The sequence below is a fragment of the Xenopus laevis genome, chromosome 2S (genome assembly GCF_017654675.1).
Source record: "Xenopus laevis strain J_2021 chromosome 2S, Xenopus_laevis_v10.1, whole genome shotgun sequence".
Taxonomy (NCBI): domain Eukaryota; kingdom Metazoa; phylum Chordata; class Amphibia; order Anura; family Pipidae; genus Xenopus; species Xenopus laevis.
In genome coordinates, this window is record NC_054374.1 from 70,806,238 (window position 1) to 70,821,800 (window position 15,563).

Below are 15,563 nucleotides of genomic sequence, written 5' to 3' on the forward strand. Positions count from 1 at the left end.
TTTATCCCACATCCAATGTTATGGTTAAGTTCTTGGATCATTGAATACTTTTATATTTTTATTGAATTTATAAAAAATAAGATACCTTGCATTGATAGGGTGACATCCTAGTAACCATTATAATAATATAAGGCAGATGCTAACACCTAACAACTAGGATAAGGCTAGCATAGAGAAATGCAACATGCAACTCAATGTTAATAAAAAAAATTTTTTAAAAAGAAAAGAGGTTCTTTGCAATATGTCCAAGTGGAAAATATAAAACTGTTCTAGCTAGCTCTTGCTATCAGGTGTAAATCGACTACACAGAGATTTCTTGTATTTTTTGATGTTAGGTAGGTCACCTGCTGGCATAGTGCCTCTGGGGATACTAACTGAATGTTAGTTATCAGATATGAAATTATAGATTCAAAGCGGGATGATTCAATTCTAGGTTTAGAAAAGAGCTTTATTTAACATGATGAATACGTTCATGCTTTCCCAGTTTTTTCCCATGATTTTAATGCATTTACAGTGAGAAAAAATAGTCGCACTCGTAAAAATTTGTTGCACATCAAAAAAAGTTGCCGCCATTGACTTCAATGTGTTTCACTAATTTTCCGCTGTTTCGCAAATTGTTTTGCAGTTTTGCAAATTTTTCTCTGAAACAGGACAGATTCGCTCATCGCTAATTATTATATTAGTCCAGATACCTGCTGAAAAACACAACTGTTTAAGATTTAAAAAGTCTTCAGATACTAAGGGGGTATTTAGAAATTCCCAACTCCCAACCACAATTTGGCTTAATTTATTAAAAAATCCAAATGAAAATTTTATGTGCTGAAAAAGTTGCAACAAAATTATTTGACAATTCAAATCATGAGACTTTTTTGTATTGTCACCTGATGGAGCTTCGAATTAGCGTTAAACAGCCTAAAACCCTTAAAAATCATGAAGGCAAAAAACATCTTCCAATTGTAATAGGGACATCTGCCATTGACTTCTACATGACATTGGCAGGTTTTAGCTGGATTTTAGCAACTTTGGAGCATAATACATCTCGATTTTTTTTTTCGATCTCGATTTTTTCATAATTTATATCTCTGTATCTTAAGTCTAATAAAACCCCCATAGGATTCTTTTACCTTGATTAAATATATCTTAGTTAATATCCAGTACAAGGTTTTGTTTTTTCATTACAGGAAAAAAAGGAAACAATTTTTAAAACTTTGAATTATTTGATTACGATGAAATCTATGGCCTTATTGTAATTTGGACCTTTCTGGATAACGATTTTTCTGATAATGGATTTCATACCTGTATATAAAATATGGTTATCTATATCACCTTGCCTCCATGGGTGCTCGATCCCTTGTCTCCAAGGACTATGCCAATTCAAGGAATCTAGTTTACTGCTAACCTGATGTCCTATTATATACTCCTATGGAGGTATCCATATTCTCCCCATGCCCTTTACAATCCTCTTTTATGATGTTAATTTTTTATCCTTTTAGCAACAAAGATCCCACTCACTGGTCTCTGTATCTTAACAGAAAAATAAAAACAACAGTACAGTAATTATTCACAATAAGGGGCAAATTTACTTATGGCCGAATATCGAAGTTGAAGGATTTACCGCAAATAGTTAGATTGAAAAATCGAACGAAAAATCGTTCGATTGAACGATTACATCCTTCGAATCGTTCGATTCGAAGGATTTTAATCCATTGATGTTACGATTTTTCATCCTCCCCCATAGGCTAACATTGCACTTCGGCAGGGTTTAGGTGGCGAAGTAGGGGTTCAAAGTTTTTTTTAAAGAGACAGTACTTCGACTATCGAATGGTTGAATAGTCAAACGATTTTTAGTTCGAATTGTTCGATTCGTAGTCGAAGGTCGAAGTAGCCCATTCGATGGTCAAGTAGCCAAAAAAACATTCGAAATTTGAAGTTTTTTTTATTCTATTCCTTCACTCGAACTAAGTAAATGGGCCCCTTACTGTCCAATAGGAGCTAAATGACTCATGGCACCTGTACCCAAATAAAGTTGGCAAAGGCGTGCCCATGCCCTATTTGTCCCCAATGCAGGTTTCAAGATAAACAATGCTTTCATAATAAGTACACTATAATATGATCGTCGAAGGATAAAAATACCAAAATGTACAGAACAATTAGTCATACAACAAAACAAGTTTTCATTTGTTATCAAATTCAGAATGTCTGTGTAACAGGCTCAGCCCAAACCATTTTACAGATTCCAGTGAGAGTGATGTATATTCAAGAAGCTAGAGCAACAACAAAAGCAGATTTTTTTTTCCTAGCCAGTGGAAGAGTCTGCGACAGCAGTAACACACTATCTCGGAGATTAGCATAACTACAGAGTGCTCGCATAAAACAGCAACTGAGACAAATGTGCGTGAGTATATGTCATAGTGATAAACAACGAGTGTCTCTGACGGAGACTCTATTGCATTTATACAAATTATAAAAGCATTAGTGCATTGGGCTGAACACACAGGGCTCCCCAGTTTTCCCTTGAATATAAATGAAAAATGGGCATCAGCAAGTGATAAAAAGGCTGAAAAACGCAATAAGCACACCTAGCATGAAAGTAATGGTATGATTTAAATGTGTTGGTCAAAAGGGCGTAAAATATAATTTGAAGTGTAATATCTATGCATACATATTTTGCTCCCCATCTCTGCACATGGAATCTTTTTGTCAGTAATGTATAGGTGTCTACATAAACTGAATGGGGCATATTATAATTATGAAGTGTACTTTTTATAAAATTATTATATGTAAAAATACAATAATAAATTCCGCTCTCAAAATTAACAAAAAGATTATGTGCTGCGTATGACAGAAAGGTAATAATCATCTTTGTCACTAAACTGCTAGAGAGAACTGGAACACTTCATAAAAAAAAGCCATTGATTAAGGAAAACCAGATACTAGAGTCATATGCAACAATGTAGCTGCAGAACTACCATTCCCAGCATACTCACTCAGCCTGCAGGATTAAAGTGTTGATTACGTACATGCTGGCTTTTCCTATTAACTTATCTCATTATTAAACCTCTGAAGCAGATGACACAGTTGTTTTTCTGACAACAAAACAGCAGCATGGAGTGAGAACCAACTGACGTTTTAGAATGATTTAATCAAATTATAGCAATTATAATAATCTAGGATTCATTTGTATATATATATGTTACAACTAAAATGTAACAGCTTTTGTTTTTTTTAAATGAACGGCAATCAATTGGTCAGGCTTCACTTTCTTTCTAAGCGGCTCCGCTCTCAAGCAGCATAGCTTGCAATAAAGAATGAACTGTCCATTTGTTCAGCAGCAGCTTGTATCTAGTGTAGCCTACTGGGGAACTCCTTTAGAGAGAGCAATCTGTCCTCAAATCAAAGCCAACTTCTGTTTGGAGCAGAGAATCCTTTTTACTATCCAGCTTTCTATAGAGAGAGAGAGAGAGAGAGAGAGAGAGAGAGAGAGAGAGAGAGAGAGAGAGAGAGAGAGAGAGAGAGATAGTTGCACAATATTTTATTTTTAAAGAGGAACTCCACCCCAAGAACTATTTGCATAACAAAAAAGAATAAAAATTCATGCTACTTTCTAACATACTGTACATTAAAGTGTTTGTTCACCTTTAAATAAACTTTTAGTAAGATGAAGAGGGTGATAGATTGCAATTTGCAACGGTTTTCATTTTTTATGATGATTTGTAAATGTAATTGCTTTTGAAACCGGCATTTGATGGGCCTCTGTAAACTAAGGTATTGCTTTCTCTCACATGCTCCAGTTAGAAAGGTAATTCACACTTGCTGTCCCCTCCCTAACTTCATTGGACTGTTCCAAAGGGCCAGAAGTGAGTTCCAAATGGTTATATAAATACACTCCACAAGGAGTGGTACAGTTATACCCCAAGCTGGATGCAAAGAAACATTCATTGCTCACTGTAACAGGCATACAAATAAAATAAAAAATAGTTTGCACACCAGCAAAGTTTTTAATAAAAAAAAATCTGTCATCCAGAAACCCATTATCCAGAAAGCTCTGAATTATAGGAAGGCTGTCTCCAATAGACTCCATTTTATCCAAATAATACTTTATACTTGAGCCAAACTAAGATATAATTAATTCTTATCTGAAGTAAAACCAGACATTTGGTCTTATTTAATGTTTAATAAATTTTCTAGTAAACTTATGTTATGATGTTCCAAATTACAAATAGATCCCTTATCCAGAAAACCCCAGGTCCTGAGCATTCTGCTTAATTTAGATGCCATCTAAATTCCTTAATTCTTATTCAAAGAAAATCAGGAATGGATCTGTAATGGATCCTGCTCCCCTTCCCAATAAGCTTTATTCACCAGCAGGAACACAGTAGCCACCATATTGTTATGTCATTGCTACATAACGGGCTACGTTAATATTGCATTGTTCAGCTGGAGAACTCACAAGTATTTATAAAGCGCAGCTATGGCCCTGCTTATTAGATCTTACAATAAACAAGACACTGGAAAAAATAGCCACTCTAGGCTTCCCATCCAACAACAGACTTCTCAAGACATACTGTATATATTTGGGCTTATTTCATCGCTCCTCTATTTGAATTTTTGGTGTATCTCAATAGTTTATTCCTTACTGTATTTTCCCAGTGTTTATAAATGAGCCCAACTACTTGTCTTTATAATTGTATTATTGTATTATTCCTTTTCATGCTACTGTAGGGTATCCGACACTCAATGTCAGACTGGCCCACCAGAGGTGTCTCCTCAGTGCCCACTAGGTGGAGGTACTGTGCTGTAAATCCCAGTTCCCAGTATCTTTCATACTCAAAGAGAGGTGTCTCCTCAGTGCCCACTAGGTGGAGGTACTGTGCTGTAAATCCCAGTTCCCAGTATCTTTCATACTCAAAGAGAGGTGTCTCCTCAGTGCCCACTAGGTGGAGGTACTGTGCTGTAAATCCCAGTTCCCAGTATCTTTCATACTCAAAGAGAATTCAGGGCCCTGGATTGCAAAGTGTTAATCACTATTTAAGAGAGTGTGCGAAACTAGGGTTATACTACTTCCCTGCAACAGGAACGGGGTCACTTTTCCAGTCCATTATCCAAAAAGATCCAGATTAAGGGAAGGCCATCTCCCATTATTGAGTCCATTTTAAGCAAGTAATTGTAATCTTTAAAAATCATTTCATTTTTAGAATTTTAGAACATTTATAGAATAAAACAAAGCCATGGCAAATACAGAAATTTAAATATATATATATATATATATATATATATATATATATATATATATATATATATATATATATATATATATATAATCTTCAGAATGGACCCGCACTCCAAATAGTTCAATCAAAGTGAATTTTATTGAATCATCACTCACGTGTCCAACGTTTCGGCCCACTTTGGGGCCTTGTCATAACTTGACCCAGCACCCACCACAAATCAGAAGGGACTGAGTGCAGGTACTTTCTGAACATTTATATATATATATATATATATATATATATATATATATATATATATATATATATATATATATATATCCTTTCTTTGTTTTGCCAAACTCTACTGAGTCTATCATAAAATCTCTGCTGGCATCTTTGAATATGACACCATTAATCTCAGACTGTATACTGTAACTGCAGCCTTCCTTTATCATTCTATAGCCCATAGCTAAGGTTAATACATTTTACAGAAGTAATGTAGTAGATCAGACTTCTGAGGCACTTTGTAAATATGTACCCCCTATGTTTTAAAAACAACACTTTCCAAGATAAAAATATCTCTGTGGTCAATAAATAACCATTAAACACTCAAAGGCATACTTTATGTCAAATGTGCTTTACAAATGCCATGTATTGGTTTTAAGGCATACTTTATTCTTTAAGATATGCAGTTTTTTAATAACAACAACAAAGATACATTTAAAACAGTCATAGATTATATTTGCTGTGTCTGTGTGCCATACTGCTTCATACTACAAGGCAATCTTGGGCTATAGTGGTTTAAATCCTGAGGTTTTTATAGTGAAGATCTGTGGCTCTAATGGCTTGATGCTCTGTTGTAAGGCCAGGATGACACTTGCCATTTTCTCTGCTGGCATAGATAGAACAGTGGAGAAAACCCACTCCTATCCACCCAATTTTGTATGCATTTTATGCTGAAATATGTGATCCTACTGATCCTGTGACTGTTATTGCATACAAGCCAGAGCCGATGGTAATGGATACACTCTTGAACTACAATGTGTGCCACTGGCTTTAGAGTAAAATTGCAGCCAGATCAGGATATGTACACTCATGTACATGCAACAATTTAAGATTATCATATTGTCAAATAAAAGAAGGGATTTTTATAGAACGTCCAGCTAGCAGGACTACACTATTCACAGTAAAAAAGATTTCTAAATTACTTATGTTTAGTCATGGCTGCTGTTAGGAGGTCTATTTACTTATATTGGATAAATGAAGAAACACCTTCATTAGAAGGAATTTTAATTCCGCTAAAGAATTTATGCTTACAGTAATCAATCACCTATAAAACTGGTAAGCTTAAACTAAGAGACACTTCTGAACAAAATTGGTCTTTTTCATCCCATCTCTTTGTTGATACCATCTGTTTGTTTATACATTCATAATCATATTGGATAGTTATTGTAATCTGGACAATGTATACTTTGTTGGAGATCCAAAGTGTATGAGTCTTTGAATATACTCTTCTTTTGATAATTTATTATATTATGAAACAAATATACAATATTTGAAAAAGAAAGACGTGTCCCTCGTTCCTGCTTCCCCTAATTATCTACTTCATTAAACTTTACACATGATTCTGAACACAAATTTTGTGCATCATACTTGAAACTTTAAACCAAGCCCTTGTGTTTATGCATGGATAACATTCCAACTGGTACAAGAAATGATGGGGCATAAATAGTGTAGCAATATAGTAAATTGAGTGGCACCGTCTCTACTATGAGCTTACCCTAATGTATAATTGTGCTCCAGATGAGACCTTTCTCTCAGGGTTTAAGCCCTCGCAACGGTGTGGAGGCAGGGTGTAGTGCAAGTGTAATAAAGTGCTATGCACAATGATTAGGCACCAGTGGTTCTTTATGCTTAACCAGAGAACATAGTTTATTCAATAAACTGATCCACATAGGAGTTCATAGAACTTAACAGGAACATAGAGCAACAGAGGATAGCATATACTCACAAGCACCAATGACCAGCTTATTCCCTGTATGGCAAGGGAACCCACACAGCAGCAAATGAAGGTAAATACACCCAGCTTTCAGCCAATTCCCTAAGTGGAAAATAGGTGGATAGATTAGTCCCTACTCTGGACAATCAGTACCCCGAGATCTTAATCCCACTCACACTCCTCGTCAGAGCCTCAGGCTGCTCAACAAAATAACCTGTCTACCACTCCTCGAGTAACCTATTACAGAGCATAGCTTATGCTTCACTAGGCCTAATCTACTTAGGTTCCAATCCCCATTCCCTTCTGCCTGCTCAGGTAAGGGCTAAAGTAATGGACCCTGAGCCCATAGTTGCTTAGACCTACAGTATATACTATAGCATAGTGCCATCTACTGGACACTTGAGAACTACAAGAGGCATAGCTTAAGGCAGTATAAGGGAACAGGTCCCCCTCCTAACTGTATTTTAGGACCCATTAAGGCGTCTATATCACTAGGGGATTGCCTGCCAATATTAATAAGGGTAGCTAATTTACCAAACCCCTACAATAGTAACATAGTTGCATTGTTAACTTGGGTTAAAAAAAAAACCAAAGTCCATCAAGTTCAACCCCTCCAAATGAAACCTGACACATGTACATACACACACTCACAGTAACCCCTCCATACACTCACATAAAGTATATATACTGTACCCATATCTATACCAACTGTAAATTTTTGTATCACTATAGCCTTGGATATTTTGCTTTTTCAAGAAACCAACAATTGTTCTTTAAAGGACTAAAACATTTTGTACCTGTACACCCAGCTCCTAAAAAATAACATTGTTTGGCAATGAATGTCCTGTCCAGTTCTTATTTAAATGCATATAAAAACTTTACTTGTTCTGATTGAGCATTTAATATCTGCAGGCAACTTCAACTTCCACATTTCTTCCAATTTTATTTTCCCTTGTGTTACAAACTTGTATAAAAATCCACTACCAAACTCTTAATCCAGTTCTGCTATGTTACTCCACTCTTCCCATGATACCATATGGCATTAGCTGCTCTACAAGAGGTAATATTTCTACTTGAACTGTTTCTTGACATATCAGAGGCAAAGAACAAGTTAAGCAAATTTTCAGCATTTCTCAACACAGAAAGTTGGCAAGAGCCAAGACATAGCTGGCAGCTGCTGATTACGGCATAAACCACATTAATAGAAAGATTGTGGAGAAATATTTGATACGCGTGTGGGTGAGAGCAGTGAGGAGGTGAGAGAGTGATGCTGATTCCAAAAAAGCAAAATAAAAAGTTCTGCGCAGGAGGTAGAAGTGATGTGTATGACAAAATGTATCATTCAGAGATAGTGGTCAGGTTATATCTTAATATTGTGGGGGTGATTAAAGATCCACATTTCCCATCTGTCGACTCGACAGTGTTCTATACCCACCATACACTTCATGTAGGTATGTATACTTTATAGTTTCGTCATTCATCAATACATTAAGTTTTGATGACAATTAATAGGTAGATAGTACTGAAGCATAGCTTGTTAGTACTAAAATTCTCCGAGGTTCAGGTTCTGACAGTGGTTCATGTTTCTGTTGAACTGGGTAAAGCGATGGTTCCTTCCTGCTTCCAGTTAATTTTGCCAGGAAAGGGTCAGGTGTACTCATTTAGGGTAGGGAATCAGCTGATTGATAGTTAGTGATTGTCTAAAATCATCCAGAAGTGCTGATGTAATACTTACAGTGTTTGTGCTGTATACAAGACTTCCTACGTCTGCCCTTTGGATCTAGAAATCAACAATATTTGTAGCAATAGTCTATGAATTTTTCTACTCTCAGCAACCTGAAGTTGTTGTGCAGCTTTTCATCATTTTCTATCAGGGCTGCCATTAGGGGTACAGGGATGGGGCTTGGGTAGGGTTTGGGATAATCATGGATGGGGTTTTAGCATGATGGGGGTTTACCTGGAGGGTGACTGTGCATGTAAGTGACTTTTGTTTCTTGTGACGTGATTTTACTTGTTTGCAGGGCCCATCACCCAGGCAGCACAAGTGACCAGTGGGCCCCTGCAATTAAGTAGTATGGGGCCCCATGATTACCGATGGATGTTCTGTTTCCAATGCAGAATCGGAGTAGTTCCTCAAAACCTTATTGCTACAAAATAATTGCTCACAATAAACCATCTACTGTTTTGAGGCTGCTCTAGAAGCCTTGACAATATTAGATAAAACTGGTTCCCTTTGTTGTTAGTCTGGTATAACCACAGGGAATGCTTGATGGTTCTATTCTGTTTTTAATTTGATACTTTATAAAGAGCAATCTTTATCAAAGAGCAAAAGAAACAATTCTTTGCTCAATTCTCCAAGACGTCCCCCCAAAATTTAAAGTAATTAGAATTTGAGAACAATTCTTTGTCAGTTGCCATAAACTCATATCTGTGCTAATTTTAAATGGGGGGTAAAATTGAACAAAATCTGGAAAACTAGAAATGATAAAAACATTTTTTTAGTGATGTTACTTGTGTAATTAAGCCTATGTAAAATAAAAAGCTGTTTTAATGAGGTGTATGACATTAATTACATTAACTACTGGACCTACAGATGTTACTTTTAAATCCTGCTCTTAATTTTATTTCATATAGCCAGATAGGTATATTTTCAATAGAGAAGCCAAATTTGTTAAAAGATATTTGTCTGAAAAGTGAGGACAGCTTTTATACCCATTAAAAAGGACAAATATGCCGTATAATTATAGTCTGTTTTATAAACCCACTCAGCGACCATGATATTAAAAATATCTCCTCCCTGCGCTGCTTTAATCTCATAAATCGATAAATATCCATTGATGTGATTTAATCTTTATAATTTCCCGGGCACTACGACAATAAAACAAATATGTGAAATAAATGTAGAAGGAACAATCTAATTAGAGAGAAACCCTCTCTGCCCCAAAAATGATTGGTAAAGTTATCTGAAATAAAGCAGAACCGACATTAGCCACTTTAATTGCATTAAAAAATAGCTGACAGTTAGAAAGCATTATTACATATTGATTTCATGCTAACTTAAAATGGGAATGTGCGCAGCTTTCCTTAAAATTAAGTACCTTTGTAATAATTGCACAAAAATAATCTTTTGTTTGTGTGGTAAAAAAAAAAAATATTATGTCTATGGGACTTAGAATTAAACTACTGTATTTCTTGGTGGGAAGTAAATATGAACACCAGATGTTTTTTTAATGAAGCCAAGTTCTTTTCTTATGGTTTAAATACTAGTTATTATGAATACCCAAGGACCAGTGCATTGATTTGATTTAAAAAACAATAGAGATACAGTCAGTCAGTAGGCACTTTGAATCTAAGATGTTCTGGGTTCTAAGCCAAGAGTATACAACTGCAGCAGGCTTGAAACAAATTACTAGTGAGTAGTGATGGGCAAATTTGTTCCATTTTGCTTTGCCGGAAAATTCGCAAATTTCCTGTGAAATTCGCGAAACTGTAAAGATTCTCAAAAGAAAATTTTGACGCCGGCATCAATTCACGGGCATCAAAATTTACGCTGGCAACAATTTGACGTGTGCCTATTTTGTCCAATAGCGTTAAAATCAACGGGTGTGTGGAAAATTGTTGACAGTGGCAATTTTTTTTTTGGATGTGGCAAATTTTCACAGCAGTTTCACAAATTTATTCGTCGGCAGCGAAATGTGGAAATTCACTACGAAACTGCCTGGTGAATAAATTCGCCCATTATTACTAGTAAGGGATGTTTTTTATGCCTGAGCTTATTATAAGTGTGAAATTGTGACTATGTTGAGTGCAAAATCATGCTAAATATTCTTTCCCAGGGTTTCAACAATGATGTCCAGTATTAATTCATCTGGATGTTTGACAGTAACCAATCAGTGACTTGAGGGGGGCACACAGTTCATAAACTCTTTTGAATCTGACCTGCACACTTAAGCTGGCTATAAATGTTGAGATTTTTAAAAGATCCAATCCTCATCGTGAGACCACGATTTTCTCGGAACGAATTGATCATCAACTAAAAAGACCAATTTGCCAGGAAAACAAAGGGGAGCTGCCTGCTTGGCCCTGCAAACATAGATAGATCGCACTGGGGCCGACAAAGATTTTTTGACCTGGCCAATCAATTTCCTGACAGATGTCGGCCGTAAGATGTACGATCGTTCGACCACACGATAATTTTGAAGGATTGGCCGGACTTCTCTAAAATCTGACGTTCGACAAGAAGAATTGTCACGTCTATGGGGAGTTTAAGGGTGGTGGCAGACGGGGAGATTAGTCACCCAGCGACAAATCTTCTCTACTGCGGGTGACAGTAATCTGCCCAAAAGCCTTCCCGTCGGCAAGAATACGACTCACTGGAAGGATGGCATACGAACCGCTTCGGATTTCCGAAATCACCTGAAGTTTCCTCGTGAGGCAACTTCGGCGACTTCAAAATGCCAAAAATCTGAATTTTTAGTGGAAAAAAACCTAAAAATTTTGAGATATTTTAAACCCTGAGGAAAATACTCCATCTTCAACCTGTCAATGACAGAATTTCTATTTGAAATTTGAAGATATTATGATCTGCACTGGGTTTCATATGATAATCCAAACTTTTTCGGGCTTTTCTGCTGATTCAAATCTGAAAAATTCAGATTTTTTTGCACAACAATTACAAAAAGTCGCAGTTTTCGTGCGACAATCTCGAATAAGTCGGGGTTTTTCACAATCAGATTTTAGCTGTTTTTTTAAGGGTAAATCATGGATTCTAGTTTGGTGTGACTATTTTTATTCAAAATAGAAAAAAATCAGATTTTTCAAAAATATCCCCTGAGTTTGCGATGTAGTCACCCATAACAACCAGCATGCCTTGGTCACCTATAGAAAATCGAACATCTGATTAGTTGATATGGAAAACTACAACTCTACAACGAAGAGCCTTTTAATATTCATGAGCAATAAATACAGTAAAACCTCAACATATACCTTGATTATAGATTTTTTTGAGGTCCCACCAATATATAAAGTGAAATTTATTTTTACACCATTTTTCCATTTTTTCTAGTTCATACTGTATTGTAATACACAATGGTTTGTTTTCTCATATATAGATATATAACAAACAAGGAAAAGTTGTGCTCACCACTAATTTCTAAAACCATTAGGTGCAATGAAGCTGTGACCACAAAATACATATAGTCCTCTGCACTCAACTCATTATCAATATATTTAAGACAGAGACATTTTGTGCATACTGCTACTGAAAAATGTCTTACCCTTTAAACAAAACAGGGATTGTTTGTCCATATATTGCAATATAGTTAAGCTGGCCAACTACGTCAAAGTCATCCCATATCTTAGCTCCCACCCTTCCCAACTATAGTCAGGTGATCCCACTGGTGTCTAATAAAAGGGCAGCCAAGTTTGGGAGTTTTACTTTTAAAGCAGCTAGTAAGTTGCAGTTAAAACTTAGTCCATGTGTAAAATGTATAATGAAGCAATATAATTCTTAATGAATCAGATGAAAATTGAGCATAGGACTGGCCAGATATGGGATGACTTTGACGTAGTTGGACAGCTTAAATATATTGCAAAATATGGAAAAACAATCCCTGTTTTGTTTGCTATATAAAAACACTTTTATTGGACTAATAAGACCTGAGAGTGCTCGCTTTGGTTCTGGATGTTCATGATGCTTTTTTGCTGATAGCACCCAGGCAAATAACACAGCGAATTACGAGTTGTGCCGGCTCTTCACGGATTCTATATATATATATATATATATCTGTCATTAGTGATTCGCCTGGCATGAATGTGTGGCAAAATTCCCGCGTTTCGCCGGTGCCGAATAAATTCACATATCTCTTGCAAAAATTCACCGGTGAGAATTCGCCAGTGTCAATTTATGGTTTTTTTCGTGAAAAGGTTTGAATTACTCGATGTTATAGTGAAAATGTTCGAATTGATCGATTTTATAGTGAAAATTTTGAGGGAAATTCGTACACTTTTTGGCGAAACGGGAGAGATTAGCCCATCACTAGCTGTCATTTATGTGCATGTGATTAGCTATTAGTCTTATTGCTCAGTATACTGTGTAAAGTGCATTTATAATTCCAAGTGGGGCAAATTAAACAGGTTCATTTATTGTGTGCCATAGTGGGGAACACTGTGGAAAAGATATGATAAATTAATTAAACAAATCATTTTGATCCCTAGCTGAGCTATAATAATTTATAATGTAGTACGGTTTAAATTTTGGCAAGTATACAAGCTTTTTTAATCATATTTTGAAAATAACACTTTAACAATTAACTGCAAAAATGAGAGCTAAAGTAAAGTTTTAAAGGCTATGGAAAACATTTCTGCCAGACAATACTGGTTAGGCATGCCCAGTATAAAAATAATGTTTTTTCTAACCCCTTACCATCTATACTCCAGCAGAGTTTCATTAGCATGTTAACATGGCAAGATGACATCATTGGTGCATTGTTCGCTAAACTGTCCCCCATACACTAAATAATAAAGCCTGTGTCAGTGAAATGGGTGTTCTATAACTGCCCAGGCAGACTGTCAAGACTTGTTCTGCATTGTTTCTGAGAGGTGAGTCCCTATTTTTTGTCCTAATTTTCTTTTTCATCCATAATGCACCCCAGCATCCTCATGCTTGTTAAAACTGGAATTGCTGGCTGTAATTGCTGTTGACAATGTTGGAATCTTGGCCTCATCATTCGGGACAAATCTTTCTTTTACGAGTACAGCTCGTTAGGCTGTCTCTGAACTCCACAGCCACTTAATTAAATTTGAAAAAAAAAAAATTGCATGTTTCTGGTGGGAAATTTGCACACAAAGACCTTTTGGCTGGCTCTCCTATTCTCTATTGTGTTTTTTTTTGTCTCTTTGCTCCCCCTACTAAATATACCAATATCAACTATCACCCCTTTAGGTCCTTCTGTACCACACTTATACACCTCAATTCCTGCTGCTTGTAAGGCCACTAGCCAACCTCGTTAAATTAAAGGGAAAAAATGGATTTGTGGTGGGATGTTTTCCCAATGATTCACTGCAGGACTTTTCTTTCATACACAATCAAGTATATATAAGTGCTTTTCAAGAGCCATTAATAGACTAATTAGTGAAAGACTTTGAGGAACTGACGAGTGAAAACAGGTACATTGAAAAGACAGGCTATTGTACAGCTATGTACACACTCTGTCCACAGTTAAACTGTGAAACCTAAGGCTTCTTTTTATAACCACACAATAAGCCTGACAAATATTTTGGCAGGCCTGTTTGCCAGCATTCCTCAAGTGTACTCGGTGCTTCCTCCCTACAGGACAGTTTCCAAATGGCTGTGTCCTCTTTTTCCGTCCCTTCTGAAATCGGCAGGATTTCTAGCTAAAAGTGGATTATAAAAGGAGGGGAAGCTGAGGGGAGGAAAAGGAGGGCAGAGCAGTGATGTATTTTCATGTTTATTTATAGTAGTTTTGGTTAAAAGTAAAAAAAAAAAAGTGTTCCAAAGAGACAGATAAAAATGAAAAACAATTTATATACAATTGAATGTGGATAAAAGTACATTGGACATGGCCCATTGGGTGGTTTGATCTCCTATTGAATATGGATAAAAGTACATTGGACATGGCCCATTGGGTGGTTTGATCTCCTATACTTTTTGGAGGCTGGTGCTCATTTTCAGAAATCACAGATTGGTTATTATATTACTACAGTTAAAGGAACAGTAAACCAAATGAAAGCCTTATAATGTATTGAAAATATAATGTACTGTTGCCCTGCACTGGTACAACTGGTGTGTTTGCTTCAGATAAAACTACTATAGTTTAATTAAACAAGCTGCTGTGTAGTCATGCGTGTATCCTGAGTGTATCATGGGTGTATCCTGAGTGTATCATGGGTGTATCCTGAGTGTATCATGGGTGTATCCTGAGTGTATCATGGGTGTATCCTGAGTGTATCATGGGTGTATCCTGGTGCACAGATCAATGAAGCTGAAAGTAACAGCAGTCCAGGGCGATTGCTTCAAACAAATAACTTATTTAATGGGCAATGGCAGATGATATGGCTCACAGCAGTCAGGGAGTATAGCTCTATAAATACAATCACAGCATATAGTGGAAAACATTCACACTTTCTGATATTGACAGTAGATCCCTTTCAGGAGGTAGTGCAACCTGTCTTGGTGATTTTGCCCTGCACTAGGGATCCCATGGGGTGTCTTGCTCCTTGGCACTTTCCCTTCTCCTGAGCTTAACTACTAAGGGTGTTAACCCCAACTACTCTCCTTGTTGGAGCCAGAAAGCTGCTCACTAAATACCTGCCTCTAAATTTCATTTCATGCG